Source organism: Mytilus galloprovincialis, chromosome 10, assembly GCF_965363235.1.
Source record: "Mytilus galloprovincialis chromosome 10, xbMytGall1.hap1.1, whole genome shotgun sequence".
Classification (NCBI taxonomy): Eukaryota; Metazoa; Mollusca; class Bivalvia; order Mytilida; family Mytilidae; genus Mytilus; species Mytilus galloprovincialis.
Genome location: NC_134847.1, coordinates 28,403,596 through 28,429,422, shown reverse-complemented (window position 1 = coordinate 28,429,422; position 25,827 = coordinate 28,403,596). Strand labels below are relative to the sequence as shown.

At 32.2% G+C, this 25,827-nt stretch overlaps 2 long non-coding RNA genes across 2 annotated transcripts in view; both read left to right on the top strand.

Annotated features, from left to right (window-relative positions):
* Positions 1–25,827, top strand: part of LOC143047326 (uncharacterized) — a 184,320-nt gene that overhangs the window by 61,837 nt on the left and 96,656 nt on the right. The gene's annotated exons all lie outside the window — the stretch shown is intronic.
* Positions 5,782–12,074, top strand: LOC143047322 (uncharacterized). The gene is made up of 2 exons (XR_012969494.1): positions 5,782–5,905; positions 10,087–12,074. It is a non-coding gene; the product is annotated as an uncharacterized LOC143047322 (long non-coding RNA).

Genomic DNA, 25,827 nt, shown 5'->3' with positions numbered 1-25,827 from the left:
GGCACACAGAACAGTAGTATCCTTCCTCTGTGACTATAAGTCATTTGAAGTCTTGCTCATATTTGTCTTCACTTTCATGTCTTTTCCGTTGTTTGGTTGATTTTTGTTCAATTTCCACAACTTCAACATTACTATCAATTTTATTTAACTTATTTGGTCTAGTATTTTCTTTATCATCATCGTCATCTTCCTTTCTTTTCACCCGATTGATTAATGAAAACATTGAAATTTGACGATTGGACGCCATCTTTGTCAATGAAAATAAGGCGGGATTAGTATTCAAATTTTAACGGTACGGAACCGAAAAAAATCCGGATTTTGAAAAAAAAGCCGACCACCTCCTAAAATCGAAAGGTGGTTGGCTTTCAAAAGAAGGTGGTCGGCACACCCGGCTTAAATGCCGAATGGAAAACACTGAGATTGTATGTACTCTAAAAGATCTTTGGAATTTTTACGTATCCACATCTGATTCTCTAGAAAAGGCAGTTTTACGATAACTTTGGAGCCCAGATTTGATTGCTGATAAAATAGATATTAATAATTTAGAAAGAGGTTACGTGGAGCACTTGGAAGACCCATCAATATACCGTTGTTTGTAAGGACACTTATGTAGTTTAGGTATCCAATACAGTGATGGAAGATCCAGTTCTTCATCTTTGGTTGAAATTCCAAAGGAACATAGAACAGACCTATGAATATCCAGGATTTCCTCTTTGAAAAGTGTTGTGAGGGTATTTGTTGAGTTTCCAAGTGAATTATCAGTAGCTAATTTATTTATAAAGCAGTTTATGTAATGATATTCACACACAAAACCGATATTGTTTAACTATCAAGATTGGATAAATCTGATAATCTACGAGTAACTATACAATGTATCGGTTTCTGTATTGATTAAAAAATATTTTTCTTATTTTTTGTTAAATGAAAATTCCTTTCGAGTGCCTTCCACATTCCACAAAGTTGTTAATTTCATTAAAACCTGTTCGCCAATTTGATACATACAGTAAGCTGATAAAAGTAATAAGCCATAAACTCATCCAAACATCTTCACCGGCAACCTCACATTGATTAAATTTGTGTGTACAATGGTTTCGGAAAGGGTTCAACTCTCATAGAATTACAGAAAGGACTTTCCCTTTTAACTTTTTCTTGGAGTTTCATTTTATTTTACCTTTTGTTTTGTAAACAAAGTTATCATGTCTATAAAAGAGGGACGAAAGATACCAAAGGGACAGTCAAACTCATAAATCTAAAACAAACTGACAACGCCATGGCTAAAAATGAAAAAGACAAACAGAAAAACAATAGTACACATGACACAACATAGAAAACTAAAGAATAAACAACACGAACCCCACCAAAAACTAGGGGTGATCTCAGGTGCTCTATACATAGAAAAAATATAAATATACAAAATCAATATGATTGCCTACTTGACAAAAAAAACCAACATAATTGCATTGTAATGATCTTTGAAAATTAAACAAAATAATTGCCGTTTCAGTCAATGTATAGAAACCTTCCTTGTATACATATTCAGAATAAAGGAGAATGCTACTGTTTGTAATTGAACATCGATTATATTATAATTGTATGAACCATTTAAATATAAAATGAAAGACATACATTTGCATTTACCGTACGTTTGGTTCTAAGTATTGCATTGACGTGAACGCCTTTTATATTACAACGATATCTAAGATACGGTGAAAGGGAAATAACATCACTAATCTATATGTGAATCAAACTCAGCTAACGATAGCTCCTCAATGTACATATACATAAAATAGTCCTTCATTAATATTACTCTATTTAATAGACATTTTTCAATTAGATTTTAAACTTGTTTTGAACTAAATTGTGTTTTATTTGTTTTGACTTAAGCTACACCAGAAACAAACTTTTAAACACTTTCTTTTTTTTAATAAATGTGTTTCCGAAATGAATAATCGATAATTGAAAATAAATATCAGCTAAGTGGTTTCAACTGAAGTTCACTTTAAAAAAAATTTCTATATAATAGTAGCTAGTGCCCCTTAAAAAAATATATAAATGAAAAATATAAAATGTAGAAGAAAAAAAAACAACCATAAAATAAGTATGTCATTTATAGAGTTGCCACAGTAAATAAGTCGAAATTCATCACCGCGAAAAGACGAGCACAACAGATATAAAGATAAACCGTCGACTTTCAAAAACTTATTCAGTTATAAATCATGTACCAGTATTTCAAACTTGTAGTTAACCGAAAAAGATTTTTGAAAGTTAAAACAAATTTTTATCGTGGTTACTATTTTATCATTTAGAAGAATGAGGGTGTACGATTTCTAGATTTACACACAATCTCATTACGCACTTTCTACGATTTAAGTAATAGAAACCCAGCTCATTGAATATATGTCAAGGTTAAGTTGTCTTTACTTATAGACATTTCCAACGACTTTACATATTTGCATACTTAAAAATGAACATCTGATCTCCGTCAGCAACCCAAAGTTGGTTGTTCAAGAGACTGATGGCCGCTGGTTTATCAAGTCCATTTCTTGCATCGAATAACGTTTTGTTGTACTTCAATTCTTTATCAAGTACATACACGCTATGGTGGCGATGATCTGATACTAATATGTTACCAGATCTATCGACGCACGTACCTTTACATTCAAAATTCCTCTCTGGATTTAACCCATATGTCCCATTAAACGTATAAAGCATATTACATTTATCAGATTTTGCATCTAGAAGCTTTATAGAATGCAAGGTAGCATCACAGTTTACATGATATAAGACACACAAACCTGATTCTAAATTTTGTATGGAATATGGTCGCTTCCTACCACTTTCGAAAAATAGTGTGCGCTTAGTTACTATTCCATCTGTGTTCATCCATATGATATGATTTCTGCTAGTATACACATTTTTTGAATTAGCTGAAACAGACCAAAGATATACTACTACTATATCACCTCTAATGCAAATGCAATTTGGGTAACAAATTATGTCTTCGACGTCTGCAAATCTTACAAGTCGTTTATTTTGAAGGAGTTTCATGATAAATTTTTCATTGGTACGGAGAACCAAGACACAACCATCTTTTAAAACAACAATATCATCAACATTCTTTTCATACACATCTTCTTGCAAGGAGTGATCGACAATTTTGAGCAACTTCCTGTTTGAAATAATCCATGCGTTTTTTTCAGATATTGGAACTATTTTTGAAATAAGTTTTAAATCTTGGTTTGTTTGGAACTTGATCGGATATTCATCTGCAAGTTAATCCGATGATCTTTCTATTACATCGTCTTCCTCTCTGTCTTCAGCATCAAACCATTCATTATCTGAATCTTCGAAAAAATCTGTTTGTGTTGATATAGTCGAAAATGGGGATAATGTTAATGCACTAGAGTCACATTTTCTCCATGACGTTTGAATAAAATTTCCAATTGAAAACTCCATCGTTGGTTGAAAACCCGGTTTTGGATGATTAATGAGTTTGTCATACGTAGAGGAACATAACTTAATTTCAGACAAACTATGTATAATATGGCTCAAACTACACTCGGGAATTTTATTAACGTCTAAATTGGCGATATCAGTTTGTAAATTATTGATGTTTGTTTTTCGTTCTTGCAGAGATATTTGAAAGCTTTCAAATGTATTACATAACATTGACAATAGACGCTCTTCCGCTAGATCGATGTTTTTCTTCATTTTGTTTACACAAGAGATTATTTCATGTTTAAGACTTTCCTCGTCTTGTACTAGTTCTTTCTCTTTATCCGAAACTTTATCACTGAACGAATTAAGTTGTTCAGTATATTTGTTCCCAAACAACAGATCCTCCATTTCTTTACGAATATCTTCTTCGGCAGCTTGCAATGGACTCAGGTCGTATTTTTGATGTAACTGTCCGAGACATTTAAAACACATAAAATCCTTACAATCTTTGCAGAAGATCTGGTATTCTTCTGTATCATGGAATCTACACTGCAGTGGTTTCGATGATTTAAGTATGTCTATTTTTTCTGCTTTTATTAACGTATATTCCGCCATAACTTGAAGCTTAATTCAATATGCATGCAAGTCAATAGATATATACTTGACTACAATATGCAAATAAGTTATTATCGATTAATAAGTTATATGGGTTTAAATTCCTAACAAGAACTAAAATAAATTTTTGAAAGATATATATAACTACATTTTTGAAACGAAACCGAAAATAAATTCATGAAAAACTGAGGATCACAAATAAATTTCAATGATCCAGAATCCAACAGTGAAAGTAAATAGTCGATCATTTCATATATCATTTAACAATTATTCTGATAATTTTTAAAATACCGACAAAGGGAAGTCATGAGTGGTATAAAGAAGAGAACAATATTACAGTAATGAAAACTTAATAAATTTCAATTGTATCATCACATGAAAACAATTTCAATCAGTACTGCATTTTGTTTACAGGTAACTTCAACTCAGATATAATGTATTCAAACATTTCAGCAAAAGAAGTAAAAACTTGATAATTGTATGCTATTGATACATGTAAGCAGTAACCGTAGTATTTCGAAAAATCAAAAGTTTTGTAAACAGTTAATTTATAAATATGACCTTATCAATGATATTTCTTGTCGGCACAGAAGTGCTGACTACTGGGCTGGTGATACCCTTGATGAATTAAAACTCCAGCAGCAGTGGCATCGACCCAGTGGTTGTAAATAAACTCATCATAGATACCAGAATTATAATTAAAAGGACAAGAAAAGAAAAGGACACCAGACAAACATCTGTATAGTAAACATGGAAAACACAATATAGAAACTAAAGAATGAACATCACGACCCCAACCAAAACGTTGGCGATCTCAAGTGCTCTGGAAGGGTTTCGAAACTCCGTATAATAAGATTATTTCTCAAATTGCTCTAACCAATCTGTCGTCTGTAATAACAGAACAGTTAAAAAAAATACTGACATTCTAAACAACACTCACATTTAGATACTTGATTCATTCAAATTTAGGTATGTTATCAATTAAACAAATTATAATTGTAAAGATTAAATTGTATTTCAATAATTCATTGTAAAAAGGGGGATGGAAAAATAAGCATTTTTTTCTTTAAAAACAGAGTAGAAAAATCAGGAAAATGTGCTATAAACAAGAGTAAGTATTCGAGTTGAACCGATAATTAAATATTAATATTAGATTATATTTATACAACTACGAAACATGTACACTACTTCTGTTTTTCTAAATCTTGTATTGGAATCATCAGTATTAGTTCTCACCTTTTCTACTTTCAAAGACATATATTTATGAGGAAAAGTCTTTCAAATAAATCAGGTACCGAGCAGCATATTTTGTGGGGGAGGGGGCATGTTTTGTTTGTTTATCTGGACAAACACTTCTTAAATAGATTTAAAATTTGTTTTAAACTAAATTTTTTGTTTTGTGTCTTAGGCTTTATCGGAAACAGACTTTTTATCAGTTTCTGTTTAAAAAATATATTTGTTTCTGAAATTCATAATCGACAATTAAAAAACAAATATAGGCAAAAAACCAAAATTTTCGTTACCTTAATCAGGTATAAAATCTATGTCAATTCCTTTGGATCACATAATCTGCAATACTATCTATCTTGACTGGTTAACATCTATCGACCTGGCGTTCATGTACTGGTAATGCATCACTCATGCCGATCGTTTAACAACAAGAAAGATTTTAAATTTACCGCGTCTTCCTACTATGTAGTTTATTACCGATAGCACTTTAAAAATAGATGACCTACACAGTAGTGATGAGTGCGGATGTTTTGATGAAACATTAACGTTGATTAACGCGGTGTATGTTTTAAGAGTATAGTAATTGTAACATTGGTACAGCTTTATATTAGTCTTTGTACAGGTAAGTCGATTTTAAGGAAGGTATTTGGTTAAAGTTACACAAATAGTCCGTATAACGTAATATGTAATCACCGTGCGTACCTGAATTTATATAGGACAGTGTACACAATTATATATTGTCAGTGCACACAGACCTGCATCTGTTATTCTACGCCTCATTTCAAATAGGGAAAACATTGAATTTATAAATCTAAATAAGTTTTTTAGTGTCTTATGACAGTTATCATATTATGGTTTTGACAATGTGTGTGGTGTGTAAAGATAACGTGCGTATTATTTATTCAACATGTCATTTCCTGTCCTCATTTCCATAGTTTAAACGATTTTTTGAAAATCACTATCATGGAAAAAACTGAATGCATATTTACAAATTGAAAACAAGTGACGATCCCTTTTTACGTGAAGCGCAGTTCCAAGTGCATTAAATCACTTGTTGTCGTTTCATGTACTTAATTTTAATAAAAATAAAACAGCATACAATTTGTATATTTACATGACACGTGAAATCAATAAAAAAAGAACGAGTCAAACATGAATTATCATTGATATGGTCACAATTATAAAAAAAAATGTTGAGAAAAATTTGGTCCTTGATGGTCTCCAACATGTCCAACTGAGTAGTTTATTTGGCATTTTTAACGTTTTTGTATTCGAGCGTCACTGATGAGTCTTCTGTAGACAAAATGCGCGTCTGGCGCAAATACAAAATTTCAGTCCTGGTTAAGATGATGAGTATTAACCATCAATCAGGGAAAGATTTATTTTTTTTAGGTCACGTGAATTGTCTTCTTTATACTTAAAATGGACTTCTAGGTTTTGTCCCGATCAACAAACTATTGGTTATAAATTTGTCAAACAAAGAGTAAAAATGAGGGACTCATTTAGGGAAGGATCATTTCTGCATGTATATAGTTGTGTTTTTCTTCAACGGAATCCATGACTTGTTAACAATACAAATTTAAAGCTGGTGGGGAAAATATGACGAAAATGAAATAACCACTAATACACGCCTTACTAAATAGGTAATATCTAAAATTCATTTTTCCATGATTTTTCATTTTCAATTTAACTGCCGAAATTACCAATTCATTTAATTTGAGAAGCACCCTAGCTGCACAGTGGCATACAATATTAGAATATTAAGTCGGGGAAGGGAACAAACAACTGAAAGTGAAAATGACAAATTTATTTTTTATTATTTTGGCAAAAAGAGATGAGGTCAATTAGAACCTTTGCCTCCACTTATGTACAAGTGCCGTATAATTTTCAAAACAAAATATTCGGCATGGTATTGAAGTGATAGGAACTCGGGATTTCTGAAAGAGGTAAATGATCGACTATGAATTTTCTCGATTTTAATGATCTTCAAATTCTTAATTGATGTGGCCTATCAACTGTTTTATTGAGCGTCATTCATATTTAATGTGTACGAAGCGCGCGTGTGTTGTGCTAAATTATACACATTTTACACCCTTCCGGAGCACCTGAGATCACCCCTAGTTTTTGGTGGGGTTCGTGATGTTTATTCTTTAGTTTTCTATGTTGTGTCATGTGTACCATTGTTTGTCTGTTTGTCCTTTTCATTTTTATCCATGGCGTTTTCAGTTTATTTTCGATTGATTAGTTTGACTGTCCCTCTGGTATCTTTCGTCCCTCGTTTACCTATGATAATCCCATGCATACACAAGGTCAATTTCTTTGCCGATAGACGTTTACTTTTCGAGGGTATCACCAGCACAGTAGTGAACACTTTGGTGTTGACATAAAATAGCATTTATATATTAAAAAAGTAATATATATTTAGTATAGATAAACGTATTTTAAAAATACGAAAGTGCGATGCTTCACATTCATTTCTTAAGTAATAGTAACGTTATGGAACAATGTTATTATTGTTTTTCTCCTTTAAAATCAAACTATATGGTACCAAAGTAAAGGAGTTTGGCATGTTTGATATATGCCCTAGGCAAAAATACACGAACTCTGAATAATAGAGTATGAAGTGTTTTATGTTAATTTTTTTGGCAAATAAATCCACTCTTCTTTTGCTCACACAGGGTACATGTATACCGATCAGAAATCCGGAAAGGTATCAGAACCCTTAGTAGTAACTACACAAGACGGTCTACAATAGGCGAGTAAAATTAGGATCAAGATTTAAACTTGACAAAATGAAAAATGCTGCGCATGATTCGGTTCGTCTAGCGGATTTCAGATCGAAATTACGAGTATGTAGATGTTTTGGCTTTTCATTCAAGTACATTCGGTTAGTTTTTATACGAAAAATTTTTGCGGTCGTATATTGGTATGACATTGGCGTCGTCGTCGTCGTCGTCCGAAGACACATTTGTTTTCGCACAATAACATTAGTATAAGTAAATAGAAATCTATGAAATTTAAACACAAGGTTTATGAACACAAAAGGAAGGTTGGGATTGATTTTTGGAGTTTTGATCCCAACAGTTTAGGAATTAGGGGCCAAAAAAGGGCCCAAATAAGCATTTTTCTTGGTTTTCGCACAATAACTTTAGTATAAGTAAATAGAAATCTATGAAATTTAAACACAAGGTTTAAGAACCCAAGGAAGGTTGTGATTGTTTTTTGGAGTTTTGGTCCCAACCGTTTAGGAATAAGGGGCCAAAAAGGGGCCCAAAATAAGCATTTTTCTTGGTTTTCGCACCATTACTTTAGTATGAGTAAATAGAAATTATGAAATTTAAACACAAGGTTTTTGAACATAAAAGGAAGGTTGGGATTGATTTTTGGAGTTTTGATCCCGACAATTTAGGAATAAGGGGCCAAAAAAGGGCCCAAATAAGCATTGTTCTTGGTTTTCGCACAATTACTTTAGTATAAGTAAATAGAAATCTATGAAATTCAAACACAAGGTTCAGGAACCAAAAGGAAGGTTGGGATTGTTTTTTGGAGTTTTGGTCCCAACAGTTTAGGAATAAGGGGCCAAAAGGGGCCCAAATAAGCATTTTTGTAGGTTTTTGCACCCTAATTTTAGTATAAGTAAATAGAAATGTATTAAATTTAAAGACAAGGTTTATGACCATAAAAGGAAGGTTAGGATTGATTTTTGGAGTTTTGGTCCCAACAGTTTAGGAATTAGTGACCCAAAGGGTCAAAAATTTAACTTTGTTTGATTTCATCAAAAATTTTATAATTGGGGTTCTTTGATATGCCGAAACTAACGTTACTGTGTATGTAGATTCCTAATTTTTGGCTCGTTTTCAAATTGGTCTACATTAAGGTCCAAAGGGTCCAAAATTAAACTTAGTTTGATTTTAACAAAAATTTAATTCTTGGGGTTCTTTGATATTCTGAATCTAAACATGTACAAGATTTTTTTTTATTATGGGCCCAGTTTTCAAGTTGGTCCAAATTGGGGTCCAAAATTAAACTTTGTTTGATTTCAACAAAAATTGAATTCTTGGGGTTCTTTGATATGCTGAATCTAAACATGTACTTCGATTTTTTATTACATGCACAGTTTTCAAGTTGGTCCAAATCGGGGTTCAAAATTAAACTTTGTTTGATTTTAACAAAAATTGAATCCTTGGAGTTCTTTGTTATGCTGAATCTAAACATGTATTAAGATTTTTGCTCATGGGGCCAGATTTCAAGTTGGTCCAAATCGTGGTTCAAAATTAAACTTCGTTTGATATCAACAAAAATTGAATCCTTAGGGTTCTTTGATATGCTGAATCTAAACATGTATTTAGATGAATGATTATAGGCCCAGTTTTCAAGTTGGTCCAAATCGGGGTAAAATTAAAGTTTGTTTGATTTGAACAAAAATTATTTAACATATGGGGTTCTTTGATATATGCTGAATCTAATCATGTATTTAGATTTTTGATATTGGACCATAGTAAATGTCCAATTTAAAATTTTGAAGTTTTTAAGTTTAAGTTCTTAGACCACATTCATTCTGTGTCAGAAACCTATCTTGTGTCAACTATTTAATCACAATCCAAATTCAGAGCTGTATAAAGCTTGACTGTTGTGTCCATAATTGCCCCAACTGTTCAGGGTTCGAACTCTGTGGTCGTATAAAGCTGCGTCCTGCGGAGCATCTGGTTGCGCCATGTATATATCATCTCAGTAGTATTTAAAATTGTTCATAAACTATCACATTGCATAACTTATTCGATAATCAAAATTAATTTATTTCAGGGTAATGGCAACTAATTGGACAATATGTGGCACGTGTGACTTTCGCCATATAACTAAACAGTCAATATTTTGGTGTTCCGAATGTGATGAAGGTCTATGTAATGAGTGTAGTGAACATCATAGCATCTCAAAGGCAACAAGGGGACATAATACAATTGCTATCGATGATTACAAGAAATTGCCATCAACACTTCTAGGAATATCACAAACATGCAAAGACCACACTGAAAAAATTCATATATATTGTAATCAACATGGTTGTCCGTGCTGTAAAAAGTGTATTGTAGAGACCCACAACGAGTGCAAAGAATTTGTTGATATTGACGATGTCGTCAAAGATGTTAAATCATCAAATGCATTCTTAGATATCGAACATGCCTTGGCAGAAATTTCAGAAAATGTTAAAAAGATTCTAAGAGACCGTGAAGGCAATCTGGTCGCAATAAAGGAAGCAAGAAAAAAAGTCGAGTCCGAAATAAAAATGACAAAAACAAAGATTGTGAGCTATCTTGACAAACTCCAAGAAATTATTTTGAGTGAATTGATCAAAACAGAGGAATCTGAGAGCAAACGAATACAGAAAGTGTTAACATCAGTACAACAAACGGAAAAGGATGTCACTGAATACCAACATGACATGGCGAGCATAAAACAACATGCGTCAGACCTTCAGGCATTCTTGGTCCTTAAACACATAGAGCATGATGTAGAAGAAAAGGATGAATTCATTCAAAGATTAGTGAAGAACAAAGATTTAAATCTTTCTACTTTGTCTTGGAAGATAAGCTCTGGCGTTCAGAATTTTCAAACCAGTTTAACAAAGTTTGGCAATATTGTTGTCGAGTCCAAATCAAGTGGCATGAATATTGGGAGGAGAAAACACAAACAAGCACAGACCCTGGTTATGGCACCGTCGACTTTATCTTTAGACAAAATTAAACTTGAATTAAGGAAAACTGTTAATACAAGAGGCAATAACATAACTGGGTGTTCCATGTTTTCAGATGGTAAGATGTTTTTTTCGAGTTATGAAGACAAGAAGATTAGTGTGCTTACAACTGGCGGAGCATTCTTGGGCAAAAGCGATTACCAATGGCAAACATTTGATGTAGAACAGATAGACGGAAGTTTACTTGCAATATCCACTGGCTACAAAGGTGGAAGAATCATTCTTAGGGACCACCTATCGCATAAAACTAAGAAAATTATGAAAGTTGATATACCAAATGATGGGATAGCAGTTAGTGATGGTTGGCTGTATTTTTGTGCAAGAAAGAACGGATTGATGCGTGTAAATATCAAAGATGGATCAATGTGTAAAGTAGTTAAGGAGCCAATGTCTGGATGTGCCTATATAGCTGTTTTCAACAACAATCTTTACTTCACAAATAAATCGAGGAACACCGTGACATGCAGCGATCTGGAGGGACACGTCAGGTGGACATTTAAAGATGAAAGTATTTTGTCTTTTCCTCTCGGTATCTCTTTGGATCAAAACGGGAACATTTACGTAGTCGGAAACAAATTTTCAAATGTTGTTGTTATCTCGCCAGACGGAAAACATAGCAAAGTCATATTATCGTCTGCAGATGGACTTGATCGTCCTCAAGTTTTACATTACAATCGAGAAAATAACCGGATGCTAGTTGCAAACGAAAGTGGACATGCTTTTCTCTTCAATGTTACATTCAAGTGAACAATCATACTTCAAATGCTCTTACATCTTACATGTCTTAGTGTAATTACTTTTGTGCGATTATTCAATCTGTTGTTTTTTATGCTTTTATCAATTTTGAATTTCCAATTCAATGCTTATAAAAGTTTGTCTCTTTTGGTAAATTTTGATATGATATGGTTTTAATTGTTTCATTTGTATGACAAATCTTCATGTATCATTTAAATTTAATGCTACTTTGTAGTCGATTAGAATTTTATCACTGTATAGTATACACACCATTTATTTAAAAACATAATTAGTCTTAGTTTTATGAATACGTCATTATGAATAAAATAAAAACAGAAAACTAAATCCATTAGCAAACAAGTAAAATCACAAAAACATTGAACTCCTAAGAAAATTCAAAACGAGAAGTCCCTAACCAATTGGTAAAATCAAAAGTTCGATTACATCAAACAAATGGATAACAATTGTCATATTCCTGACTTGGTACATGCATTTTTCATTGTAGAAAATGCAGCATTGAACCTGGTTTTATAGTAGCTAAACCTCTCACGTGTATGACACTCGCATCAAATTCCATTATATTGACAACGATGCGTGAACAAAACAAACAGAAACATTTTAAAGTAGTCGTTATGTCACCAAATGCACCTTAAAGTTCTTCTTTTCAAACGATTGTTTCAATATTTCTAAACTGAACATAAAGTATTTCATACACAGATATACCAATAATCACTTTCTGCACTTTTGTATTTGCTACTTACAAAAGTGGGCTTAGTTTTATTCCAAAAAAAATCAGTTTGTTACTTCCTAATTAAAGGACACAAAGAACATAACAATTCTAAACAAGAAAACAAAATGATATACTTGACATGTTTTATTATTTATAATTTTTATAGAGATAAACAATTTGAGAGCGGTCAGTAGATATAGACATATATGGTGTGAGTGCCAATGATACAACTCTCTATCCATGTCACAATTTGTAAAATTAAATCATTATAAGCCAAAGTACGGTCTTCAACACGGGGCCTTGGTTCACACCAAACAGCAAGCTATAAAGGGTCCCAAAATTACTAGTATAAAACCATTCAAAGGGTTTAACCAAACGGTCAAATCTATACACATGGAAAAAAGTATTGCAATACCTGGATTTTTTAAAACTGGAAAAATCAGCCTCTTATTTTGGATGGAATATGATAAAATATTTGTAAAATAATATTGAAACATAGATTATGATAACATTGGCATTTACACATGATTTAAACGAACAAAAAATTGTAAGGAAAAATATTTATCTAATCACAATTTTAATAAATAAATGAAGTGTTTTTTGTACAAAAAAATGCATTTTACATCTTTTACTGTAGTCGAACTTTACAATGTCAGACATTTCAAAATTAATCTTAAGATGATTGTTTACATCATGGTTGATCGTTATACGCCATAGAATTAATCCTTTATGCGCAGCCTCTATTCAAACGGATAACCGCCTCTTAATGTCTTCTGATTCCTGCCATAAATCAACTAATTTGTTGCTGAGGTGGCAGCAACCATTTCTGATGAAGGGCATTGTTTATTTCATTACGTGTTTGAACTGGGGTGTCCTTTCGCGCACTTTACGCCCAATAGTGTCCTATATATGCTAGATATGGTTCAATTCCAGGCTACGATCGTACCAAGGAAGATGGACCGAATTCAATAGGAAAAGTGGATCTTCTTCCACGATGCTAATTTCCAACTTTGGCGAGCTCTGCACTACATTGGATACGGACAACTGTGTGTCTGTTCGTAAGCAAAGGTCCCCGAAATGGTCTTATCGACGATAACCAGTATCGATTAGTCGATCTCGAACATTTCTTGTGAAAAGGCTCCTGTATGGCCACCACTCTCTTTTTATGATTGTATTGTATGCAATGGGTTTCCTTCTGACCAACCTACATTATGCTTGATTTTCCCTAGCAGATGGTGTAGGGGTGTTTTTGATATCGGAAGGTCTTAAACATCGTGTTTTGCCTGATTTTTATTCTCAAAGTGACTTATAGTGGAATGGTGATGACCAACCATACGTGCAGTTGTCACAGCTACATACCTGCTTTTTTTATGCTGATAATCTGCCATCTTGCTGCAGTTAAGAGTGGTGCAGGACCCATTACAGGGTGTCAATCACAAAACTTTATAAACTTGGTTATTTAAAGTGTTGAAAACAATGAGGAGGATAAAAACATCTGTTTTGTTGTTTACGGGTACAGTATCTGCATGTGCAGAGAAGAACTCACGAGTCGATATATATTGAATAAACTGAGGTGATATTTAAATAATGTTTAACTAGTTCTACTTTAACAAATTATTTCACAAAAAAAAATAAAGAGTGTGTCTTTAATTTCAATTTCAATATGGTGTTGCAATACTTTTTTCCATGTGTTTATATAAAACATGAAAGGAGAAACATTTATAAACCACATCAACTAACAACCTACTTAACACAAGATTCCTGACTTAGAACAGGTGCAAACAAATGGAGCAGGTTTAAACGTTTTAATAGATACAAACGTCCACCCTTATATGAAACAATAGTGATACATCACAACATAGAACGAAACACTATGAAATGTCAATTGAAAAGGCTTAACTCAATCAAAAGACTATTAACACAAGTGATAAAATTGAGAATGGAAATGGGGAATGTGTCAAAGAGACAACAACCCGCCCAAATAAAAAACAACAGCAGAGGGTCACCAACAGGTCTTCAATGTAGCGAGAAATTCCCGCACCCGGAGGCGTCCTTCAGCTGGCCCCTAAACAAATATATACTAGTCCAGTGATAATGAACGCCATACTAATTTCCAAATTGTACACAAGAAACTAAAATTAAAATAATACAAGACTAACAAAGGCCAGAGGCTCCTGACTTGGGACAGGCGCAAAAATGCGGCGGGGTTAAACATGTTTGTGAGATCTCAACCCTCCCCCTATACCTCTAACCAATGTAGTAAAGTAAACGCATAACAATACGCACATTAAAATTCAGTTCAAGAGAAATCCGAGTCTGATGTCAGAAGATGTAACCAAAGAAAATAAACAAAATGACAATAATACATAAATAACAACAGACTACTAGCAGTTAACTGACATGCCAGCTCCAGACTTCAACTAAACTGACTGAAAGATTATGATTTCATCATATGAACATCAGGCACAATCCTTCCCGTTAGGGGTTTAGTATCATACCATCATAACATATATGAGAAGAACATAACCCGTGTCATGCCAACAACTGTTTTTAGAATAAATGTGTTTAGTTCCGATGCAAAGACCTTATCAATGACTCAATATTAACGCCAAAATATGCAATCTTTAATGACTTGACAACAGTATCGTAATTATATCCCTTCTTAATAAGTCTATTCAAAGGTTTTGTAAGTTTCTGAGGTGAATACTGACACCTTTGTGCTTTATAAAGAATATTACCATAAAAAATTGGATGTGAAATACCTGAACGTATTAAAAGTCTGCATGTTGAGCTATATTTACGAATAATGTCTTTATACCGATGATAAAATTTAGTAAATGTTTTGACTAGTTTGTGATATCGAAAACCCTGGTGTAATAATTTTTCAGTAATACATAAATTTCTCTCGTTAAAATCTAAAACATTGTTACATACACGAGCGAATCGTACAAGTTGAGATATATAAACACCGTAAGATGGTGACAAGGGAACGTCACCATCTAAAAACGGATAATTAACGATAGGAAATGAAAAATCATCCCTTTTATCATAAATTTTAGTATTCAGCTTTCCATTAGTGATAAAGATATCAAGATCGAGAAAAGGGCAGTGGTCATTGTTAGTATTAGCTTTATTTAAAGTAAGTTCAACAGGATAAATTTCATTAATATACATACTGAAGTCGTCATTATACACTGAACGAATAGATTTGATCTATGATACAATGTAAATACAAAATCTATCAATTAAGGGTTGAAAAAATAAAGATAACAATAGTTAACGCTGTGAGATATTAAACAATTTCATAAACAATAATGACCTTGAATAAAAAGCCGCCAAATACAAAAATATACACACTTCTGGTAAATGTAAATAATTATGTTTTAAGGTATACAATTTAAATGGAGAAAGAAACCGTTTTTACAGAGGAAATAACTTTTGTTAGTTGTATATCGAAGAAGTGAAATGTATAGTCATACCAAAAACTGAACAATGCTGGTGTATCTATAGACGAGATATAACTCTTAATAAATAAACATGAAATAACAAAAAGACTACGTAATCAAAGATGAATTCACTGATCTTTTAAAAAAGAACTCATCATAGTCATTGTTCTGATAGTCAATAAATATTATTTTAAGTCAACTTCTAGTGCATAGCTTAAAAAACGATTGACTCTATTTTTTAAGATTTAAGATAAAACTATGGATGAGTATTAATATTAAAATGCAAATTCACAACTATCATTAATATCGCACTAGCAAATATGAAACACGATTAAAGGGGAACAATCTAAAATAAATGTATATCATTTCTGGAAAAAAAACTTTTCGTATTCATTTAATGCCTATTTATTGATGAGGTCGATCATCAAATATTATAACAAACTATGTGTGTTCAACAGCTTCCTGTGACACAGCTCTAAATAAATCAATAAAATTAATTACTTAACAATAATGTTTAATACCCGGTATTTAATGCATTTACTTGTGATATGGAATGTTACTTTTATCAAATGCAGAATATATATTAAAAAAAAGATCAAACACGAGGTGAAACTATGTAATAAATTGTTTTTCTCAATTAATTAAATTAAAACAACAATACCGTATTAAGTATGTTCATTATAGATAAATGCAAGCTACACACTTTAGTTCGCTGATATCGAAACCGTGCATTCGTACACCTCCTTTCCTTTCGCTATACTTCTAATTAAATTTCGTATTTACTTCTTTAAATTATGTGGTGGAATTTTCCGAGTAAGTTTATACACATACTTAGGTTTGAGGGAATAAATTTCATATTATTGTTGTTTTTTTCAACTGTGAATATTCGAAGCCGTATTATCAAATGTATACAAGTTTTGAATTATTAACCACAAGAAGTGCACTTATACTGTATTAAGGATGTACTTAGGTGAGGTTAGGTACAAATTAAGAAATTAAAAAATGAAAATTGATATTATTAGCTGGTAGTGCATAAATTATGGATAAAGATAAGCTAAAAATATTGATAAGTCATGGACCTCCTTTTCGAGATATTTGATATTTAAAATATGGCGGGAAAAGGCTGACTTGGACTTTTACCTTATATTTGCATTGGTATAATTTGGGTCTCAAAACAAAAGAAAGAAAATCAAGAACCTTCTAAAATTTTGGTAAATGACCTTTCATGAGCTATTCAGGGAAAACGGTAGTATTTAATTTTCCCAGCATTAGGTTGGCCTTTTGTGTACCCAAGGCAGGTGAAGGAAGTCAAATTAAAAGCACTGTGATTGGATGTAAGGGTACAATATATTTTTTATTTATCTATGAATAACTGCAGTGTGTATATTTACAATATAAATTTTAAAACCTATTGAAATATTTTCTAGAGAATTATTCGAAAAGACTTGCAAAATTTCATAAATTTGGTGCAAAATGACGGTGGGCATGGATAACATAAACAAGCTCCGTTGGAAGTTGGTCATGATACTATTTGGCTTTAATTTTTAAAACAGAGTAATAAAGTACTAACACAACATATAAGTGTTTTATCCAGGTTTTTATCTTAAAAAGTGGTAAATTTAGAAAATGTTAACATTGTCGCCAATGGCAGAATAAATAGTACCGTTTTCCCTATACTGAAGATAGCAAGGGAAATCAAAGTCACTCAAACTTCAATTCTTTTATACTATTTTGAAGCTTTTGATTAGTACATTTGATTTTTATCACAAAGAATAGAAATTTTTCACTGAGAACAATACTGTGTTGAGAAAAGTGCTGAGTCATCATGATAGGTCAAAATGATTGGTAATGATATAAAACTTTATTCTAGGATGTCAATATTAACTATATTGTGTAAAATGCACCATATTATAGTTCTTTTGTATTTGATTTCACCTTTCGCAATGATTTTTTTCAAATGGAAACACCAGAATTCAAGTCGCGACAAATATTTTTTACTGAAATGTTTGCCTTTTTTGCTGCGTAATTCCCTAAATGTATAACTTGGGTATTTCTGTAAATATAATCTATTAAAATGGGAAATAGTCTGGTTTAGTTTGTACTGTTTATGGAATTTGGCAATATTTGGTCACATTGAAAGCATTTTCAGTGTTAGAATTGTTCATCTAAGAAAAAAGAGGCCCACTCGAGGCTAAATTTACATAGAATTTATACTCTCCTGTGTAAAGAATTGTTCACATTCTTGATAATGCATGCAGCAAATATTTCAAAAGTGCCTCATTTTGTAGTTTCTTTCTTTTATTATATCAGACATAAATAATTTTTCATTTCCTACTGTTTGAAAGGACTTTTGTTGGAAACTAATACTCCCAAGGGACATAATTCAGCTTTTTCATTGATTAATACAGGCAACAAAGGCAACTTTACAGCTGAGTAGTTTGCATATTTAATGTTTAAAGTGTCTAAGATCTTTGTTTTCATCATCTCAAGACAGAATAATAGATTTTATAACAAGCTCTAAAAATTTTAACCACAATATGGCATATACTAAAGCATGGAATGGAGATTAGTATGAAAAATCTTGAATTTGTGCATTTCTTGTAAATTTTTGATAAAATGAATACAAATTGAATGGAACTGTCCATTTTATCTGTTTAAATGGAACTATTTATCATTCTTTTTAAATAAGATAAGATATGATTGGATACAGGTTGTTTATTAAGGCTTTTCTGAAAGAAGTAGAGAATGAGGTAAACCAGCATGTAGGGGTGGGGACATAAAATGATCTATGTTTCTTTAAGTACTGGGGACATACAAGTATTTATTATAGCCAAGGTTTTCACAATAGCCCAGTATTGCATTAATAATGTCATAAGAATTCTTTATATCTTTATGTCACAGTATAGGGAAAACGGTAGTATTTAATTTTCCCAGCATTAGGTTGGCCTTTTGTGTACCCAAGGCAGGTGAAGGAAGTCAAATTAAAAGCGCTGTGATTGGATGTAAGGGTACAATATATTTTTTATTTATCTATGCATAACTGCAGTGTGTATATTTACAATATAAATTTTAAAACCTATTGAAATATTTTCTAGAGAATTATTCGAAAAGACTTGCAAAATTTCATAAATTTGGTGCAAAATGACGGTGGGCATGGATAACATAAACAAGCTCCGTTGGAAGTTGGTCATGATACTATTTGGCTTTAATTTTTAAAACAGAGTAATAAAGTACTAACACAACATATAAGTGTTTTATCCAGGTTTTTATCTTAAAAAGTGGTAAATTTAGAAAATGTTAACATTGTCGCCAATGGCAGAATAAATAGTACCGTTTTCCCTTCAGTCTAATATGAACAAATAAATGGGTGTTATGGGACAAAATATTTTACATTGTATGATATGGAAAAACACCAAGGAGTCCGAACATTTGACACAAATTTCAAAACCTCACCTAAGTACATCCTTAAGTCATTGTTAAGCCTTATTTTTTGGGTACATCTTATAGCTTTGAACTAAAACCATAAAACGGAAGTATACAATTTAGAACGTGGACATGAATGAATAATTTATCGGTTTAAAGACGTTAGACAGTCGTTGCCTTAAAGTCAAAAACCAATATATCTAAGTCGTTAAACCATGTACACATATAAATTACTAACAATTCACACTAAAATATCTGGAAATTAATATGAAAACTTCTTATGTTTTTTTGAAATATAAAATAATAGACATTAATGTATATTTTCGGCAGATATTCTTTATGTATTGCATGCATGAATTTATTTATACAAACAAACCTACAACAAATTTGAATTATAACAGTTGTCCTATATCGTTACATCATATTTACGACACGTTAACACAGAAATAACCAAATTAAACGAAAATCAAATTCAAATATTAAGATATTTCACATTCTTTAATTTTTGTGATATTTTTTTTTATCAGTCTGCGAAAAATATTTCTCCTCACTAGTGAAAATTCTGTTCTCGGCAAATGATTGGTCGAAATTCAATTGTGACGTTAACTTTTTTTGGTTTCTTCTGAATTTTCCTCTTGTGACGTCAAGAAAAAAGCGACCATGCCTGATGACGTCACACAAAACAACTTTCTTGAAATCTTTTAAAAGTAAGGACAAAAATCATACGAGAAACGGATTCAACCACCATAACTCGTGAATTACGATATTTATCCACTCTCGACAGTTAAATTTTAATTATTAAAAAAAAAAGTTAAATGTGAGTGTCTCGAGTGGAGAAATATCGTAACACACTTGTTGCAGTTGTGGAATCTATATTTTAACTTTCACAAAACCAAATATCTATTGGATCATTATAAATTAATAGTGTCATACTCAGTGGACTTTATTTCAGTCCTTGAATGGTGTACACTAACACCATACACCATTACACCATTCACCCTACACCATTACACCATACACCCTGTGTCATTACACCATACACGTTACACCTTTTTACCATACACCTTACACACTCTACCTATACGATCCATATAACCCATAATGTTTTTTTAATTTCAAAGATTATCTATATATTCAAAAAAAGACGATTTTTTATTAAAATATTGTAAATAAATGTATAAAATAAAAAATCACTTCTTATCAATATTTTGCCTACTTTTAAACTTTGATAACCACACTGTATATACACGGTACGCAATAACACCATTCCCCATACACCATTGCACAATTCCTCTACACCATACATCGTAGAACCACACACTTCTACCATTGAACCATATGCCATACACTATCTCACCATACACTTATTTTTGGAAGTTTACACCAACCAAAGGCCTTAGGCATGCACAAGACCAATAAATCATAGATAAGTAAACAGCAACCGACATTATAATCAAATGAATCAAAGTAGCAGAAACATAACATTCATTTCAAACAATAAGAATAGAAGAACCGGTCAAATTATACAATACTTTGAAAACGAAATAGATAAGCATCTATATACCATGTTGAAATATGTAACTACTAAATATTCATCACCACTTAGTGTGCTAATAAAAACTTCCATGGACAATACATTAACTTAAGCGGTAAAAAAATTTAACGTGTATCAAAACGTTCTCTTTTTCATTCCGATACCATACTGAGTACTTTTAGAAAATGCACAGCCAATAAAGTCTGCGAGACCGTATTGCTCTATACGGGTGTTTTTGCGAACGACCACATATGTGTTTGATAACAACACATTACCAGCTATTGGTACTCAAGATGCAATGATAACTACGAATAAGATATGTTGTATAATATTGCAAAATTCGTTGTTTTACAACTGGTTATTTAAACAGAAGATACAAATATCATCAATATGCTGTTCACGATAGCAAAATGCAATTACATGTGTTTAATAGAGGGAATCGGGAACTTTATTAATCTACTGCTGTAGCGGTTGCCGGTGTTAGGATCCTTTTAAACAACTAATATATCAATCCTATCTAACACGTCAATAAAGGTCGGTGTACTTCTTTGCAACATACATGTAGTATGGGGAGTCGTATTATCATCGCTTCGGGTAAATGGGTAATTTCACATAGGACCTCAATACACTAACGATATAAAATGAAACATTATAGAAGTTTCTCTGTAAGGTAATGAATTTCTCGATATGCAACCTTAAAAAACAGGTTCATTCAAAGACTGGATATAATAGGGGGAAATTAATGTCAGTAGTGAACCATTTTAAGGTAGATGGGGTGTCTAAATTTTGATCCATAGAATTTTTTAATAATTTGCCAAAATGTAGTTTATGTCATACCTTTTAAAAAAATAATAATAAAAAGAATGGGTCACCGGGCTTATTTTCACGCTACACGGTGTTCAAAATTGACAGATTTTGTATAGATTATGCAAAGAAAACCCAATTTCTCCGAAAAAAGCTTAAACTACACCATAGAATTTTGAGTTAACATATAAGAAGATAGCCGCCGGATGATTCAGTCCATCAATTGCGCCAAATAATGTTTTCTTGTACTTCAATTCTTTGTCAAGCACATACACCCTATGATGATGAAAATCTGAAATAGTTATATTGAAATCCTTCGCAAAATATATCCCATGACATTGAAAATGTAAGAAAGGCTGATATCCAAACATGCCACTGAAAGACTTGAATGGGCTATACGTATCATCCTTTTTCCTCAAAAGTTCTATGCGTTGAACGATTTTACTTCTGTTGGCATGGTATACATGGTATAACACGCATAGATACGGTTCTAAAAGTCGGACTAAAACTGGTGTGCAAATAGACCTCTTAGAAACAGATGCTTCAGATATAAACATTCCATCCGTGTCCATAAATAGTAAAAAGTCTGTACATCCATTAGATGAGGAAAGGTAAATAACTAATATATCATTTTCGGAAACACACAAACAGTATGGCGTTCTATCTGCTTTTCCTACATTTGCAAATGTTAGAAGACGTCCATCAGTATGAAGCTTGTATAAAAAGGAGTGTTTTACACTTAGAATCAGCACACATCCATCCTTTAGCACAACAAAATCGTTCACATCATGTGCATAAACACTGTTTTGAAAAGAATGGTCAACAATTTTAAACAATCTCCTATTTGAAAGTAGCCACGCTTCTTTTTCGGAAATAAGTTCTATTTTGTTCACATGGTTCATACTACAGGGAAGATAAATAATTCTTTCAAAGTCGTTCTTATATTCATTCGAGGAGTTTTCGACTAAATCAACTGGCGCTGTACATGTGTCTTCAGCATCAAACCATTCTGTATCTGAGTCTTCGACAGGATCTGTTTGGGTTGCAGTATTAGAAAATGAAGAATTTAATAGTGTAGAACCTTTTGATATAGATTTCTCATCCGTTGCTCTAATCAAATTTTCAATTAAAACAGATATACCTGCTGTGAAAACAGCTTGTTGATCTTTTTTGTGTATGTAACAGGTAGAGGAGTATAATTTCATTTCGGACAATGTTTTCATGATATAGTCAAAATTGTGTTCTTTAAGTTTATCAACGACTAAATAAGTAAGTTTAGTTCGTAAATTGTTGACCATTGTCTCCTGTTCTTCTAATGTTGTTTGATAGCCTTTGAATTTACAACGTACCTCTGACAGCAAAAACTCCTCTGACAAATGAAGCTGTTTCCTCACTTTTTTCACTTTTGACCTTATTTCGCGTTTAAAACTTTCCTCGTCCTGAAATAGCTCTTTCTTTTTCTCAATGTAATTTTCACTTAGAATGTTAAGTTTTTCAATGAAATTGTGTTCTAATAATACGTTCCTTATTTCTTTTTTGATATTTTCCTCTGCATTTTGTATTCCACATATATCGTGTTTTTGATGTAGTTGTCCTAAGCATTCAAAACATACGAAATCCTTGCAGTCATTGCAGAATAGCTGACATCCTTCTTTGTCGTGGAATCTACAACGAAGTGTCTTTGTAGAGTTGAGATCTTCTTGTATTTCTGCACTGTATAATGTATAAGCCGCCATTATTAGAAGTGTAACGTAATATGCCTATACATTAATACCTGGTTATAATGAGGTAGTATGCCATTATTGATTTTGTATTGATTTTTTCTCTCATTATAACGTATACTATTATTCAACATCTGTTACGACATATTTTCTCGGTGGCTTGTTGTAAAAGTTAAATATCGATTTCAATGAGTTTAAAAGTATAAATGAACTGTAAAACCTGTTTTCAACAAATACATACTTAACTGAAAGTAAATGATAAATTAATAACATGAACTATGCAGTGGAGAATTGTGATGCTGCAGTCCTACAGTCCCTGTGAATTTTGATGTTTAGATATTCTTTCACATCCAATTTTAATAGATGAAAATTTTCTGCTTAAATGAATATAAAACACAAGATTGCACGAAAAAGACTAATAAAAACCCTGCTAAACTTATCACAAAAAGGCCCGTTACTGAAAGAGGTTAAAGAATTTATGAAATATTGAAAAAAATAAGCCAAATGAGCTTTTAGGATGTTCGCTACTCTGTTTAAAAATAACAAGCTTTTTAAAAGACTTATAAATTGAAAGTATATAAATAAAGAAACTAGAAAAGCAGAAAAAAAATGGAGGGTCCGTGTGCTTGTTTTCGAGAAATAAGCCGTTGAAAATTTGGCGGGAAATAATTCTCTCTAGATTTTTCTTTCACTTAACATTGGCACTTTTTTTTGTTTAAATAACTATGAAAAAATAACAAAGATTTCAATAAATTTTAAAATATGGCTTTTTAAATAATATGTAATAAAAATATGAAAAGAAAAGTAGGGGTCAGTGGGCATTTTTTTTTAATGTTAATGCATGGATAAAACCAGAGTATTCCGAAAATCTGGCAAAAATTCAAAAAGTAGAGAAGCAAACATCCTTAACATAACCATAAGTCAAATTAAGGCAGACAAATACCACGACGAGCAAGGTAAGGTCCCCCTCCCCCACAAAAAATTCAATACAGAACTAATTGGTCAACACGAAACCACTGAAACATTCGCTTACCCGATACGCTCCGTAAGTTCGTACTTCATTATTGATACCTACAGTTGGGTGCAGACCAAGCATTACATGTAAACGGGCCTTAAAAGTTAACGCGGCGTTTACTCGCGTGCACTTCATGTAAACGCCGCGTTAACTCTGCGTTAACTCCGAAATTTTAGTAGACATAAATAGTAAACGGGCGTTTACTTTCGCGTTTACCTCCGCGTTAACGCAAAAACCGCGCGTCTTCTAATTTTGTAAAAAGTAAACGGGCGTTTACTTCGCGTTTACGCGAAAAAGGCGTGTCTTCCAATTTTGTATAATAAAGTAAACGCCCGTTTACTGTTTGTAGTAAACGCGCGTTAACGCAGATTGTCCTCGTATCCTAAATACACTGACCTAATATATCACACGATAAGGTACATCAAAATATTCATCTGTCCATTTTCGATCAACATATTGACGATTGCATTTAATGAAATGACACCTCTTTAATTAATTAATTTATTGAAAATTAATAATTGCATATAAGAACAAAATGGAAATTCGTCCTGGAACTGTAAAACCTACAAGACTTTCAGTTTACATTCGTTAATCAATTTTAGCATATTTTTTTTTTAAATATGCCGGTTTGTGAGTTGATATTTGTACATGTAAATTTTGAACAGAAAAAGTAGAAAAGCCGCTGTTGAAAGTTTTTGGAACTGATTTTTTTTTTTGCAATTTAATAAATGTTTATATTTGTAATAAAAAGTGTTTTTGAATGTTAAGGTTTAAAACACAAATACGTAAAATATTAAGTCATTTTAACAACATAAATAAATGTACAAATGCACGCGACGATTACTTTATAATATACACAATTAGTTAACGCGAAAAGTAAACGCGCGTTTACTTTCAAGTGCACGTAAAAATACAATTTAGAAATCTGTAGTAAACGCCCGTTTACTTTTACGTGCACGTAAAATTAAACTTGTAAAATCTGAAGTAAACGGCCGTTTACTACTGACTAAACGGACACAGAGTAAACGCGCGTTTACTCGAGTAGACATTAGAAATTTCCATTTTGACCGCGTTAACGTAAATGAAGTAAACGGGCGTTTACTAGTAAACGCGAAATTTAAAGTTAACTAACGAAATATGTGCACGCCGCGTTAACTTGCGTTTACTTTATGTAAGTCTTGGTCTGCACCCAACTGTATATTGACATGGGTAACCTAAGTAAGATTTGATACAACAGTACTATCATATGTTTTATTGACTATTTTGTCCGTCGTAAAGATTTTAAAGTTTATTGAGATGAAAGCAATCATCAGAGTTATAAAACCTTTCGATCTGTAGGTATTAGTTTTACAGTGTTTATACAAAATAAATATTATTGGATGTT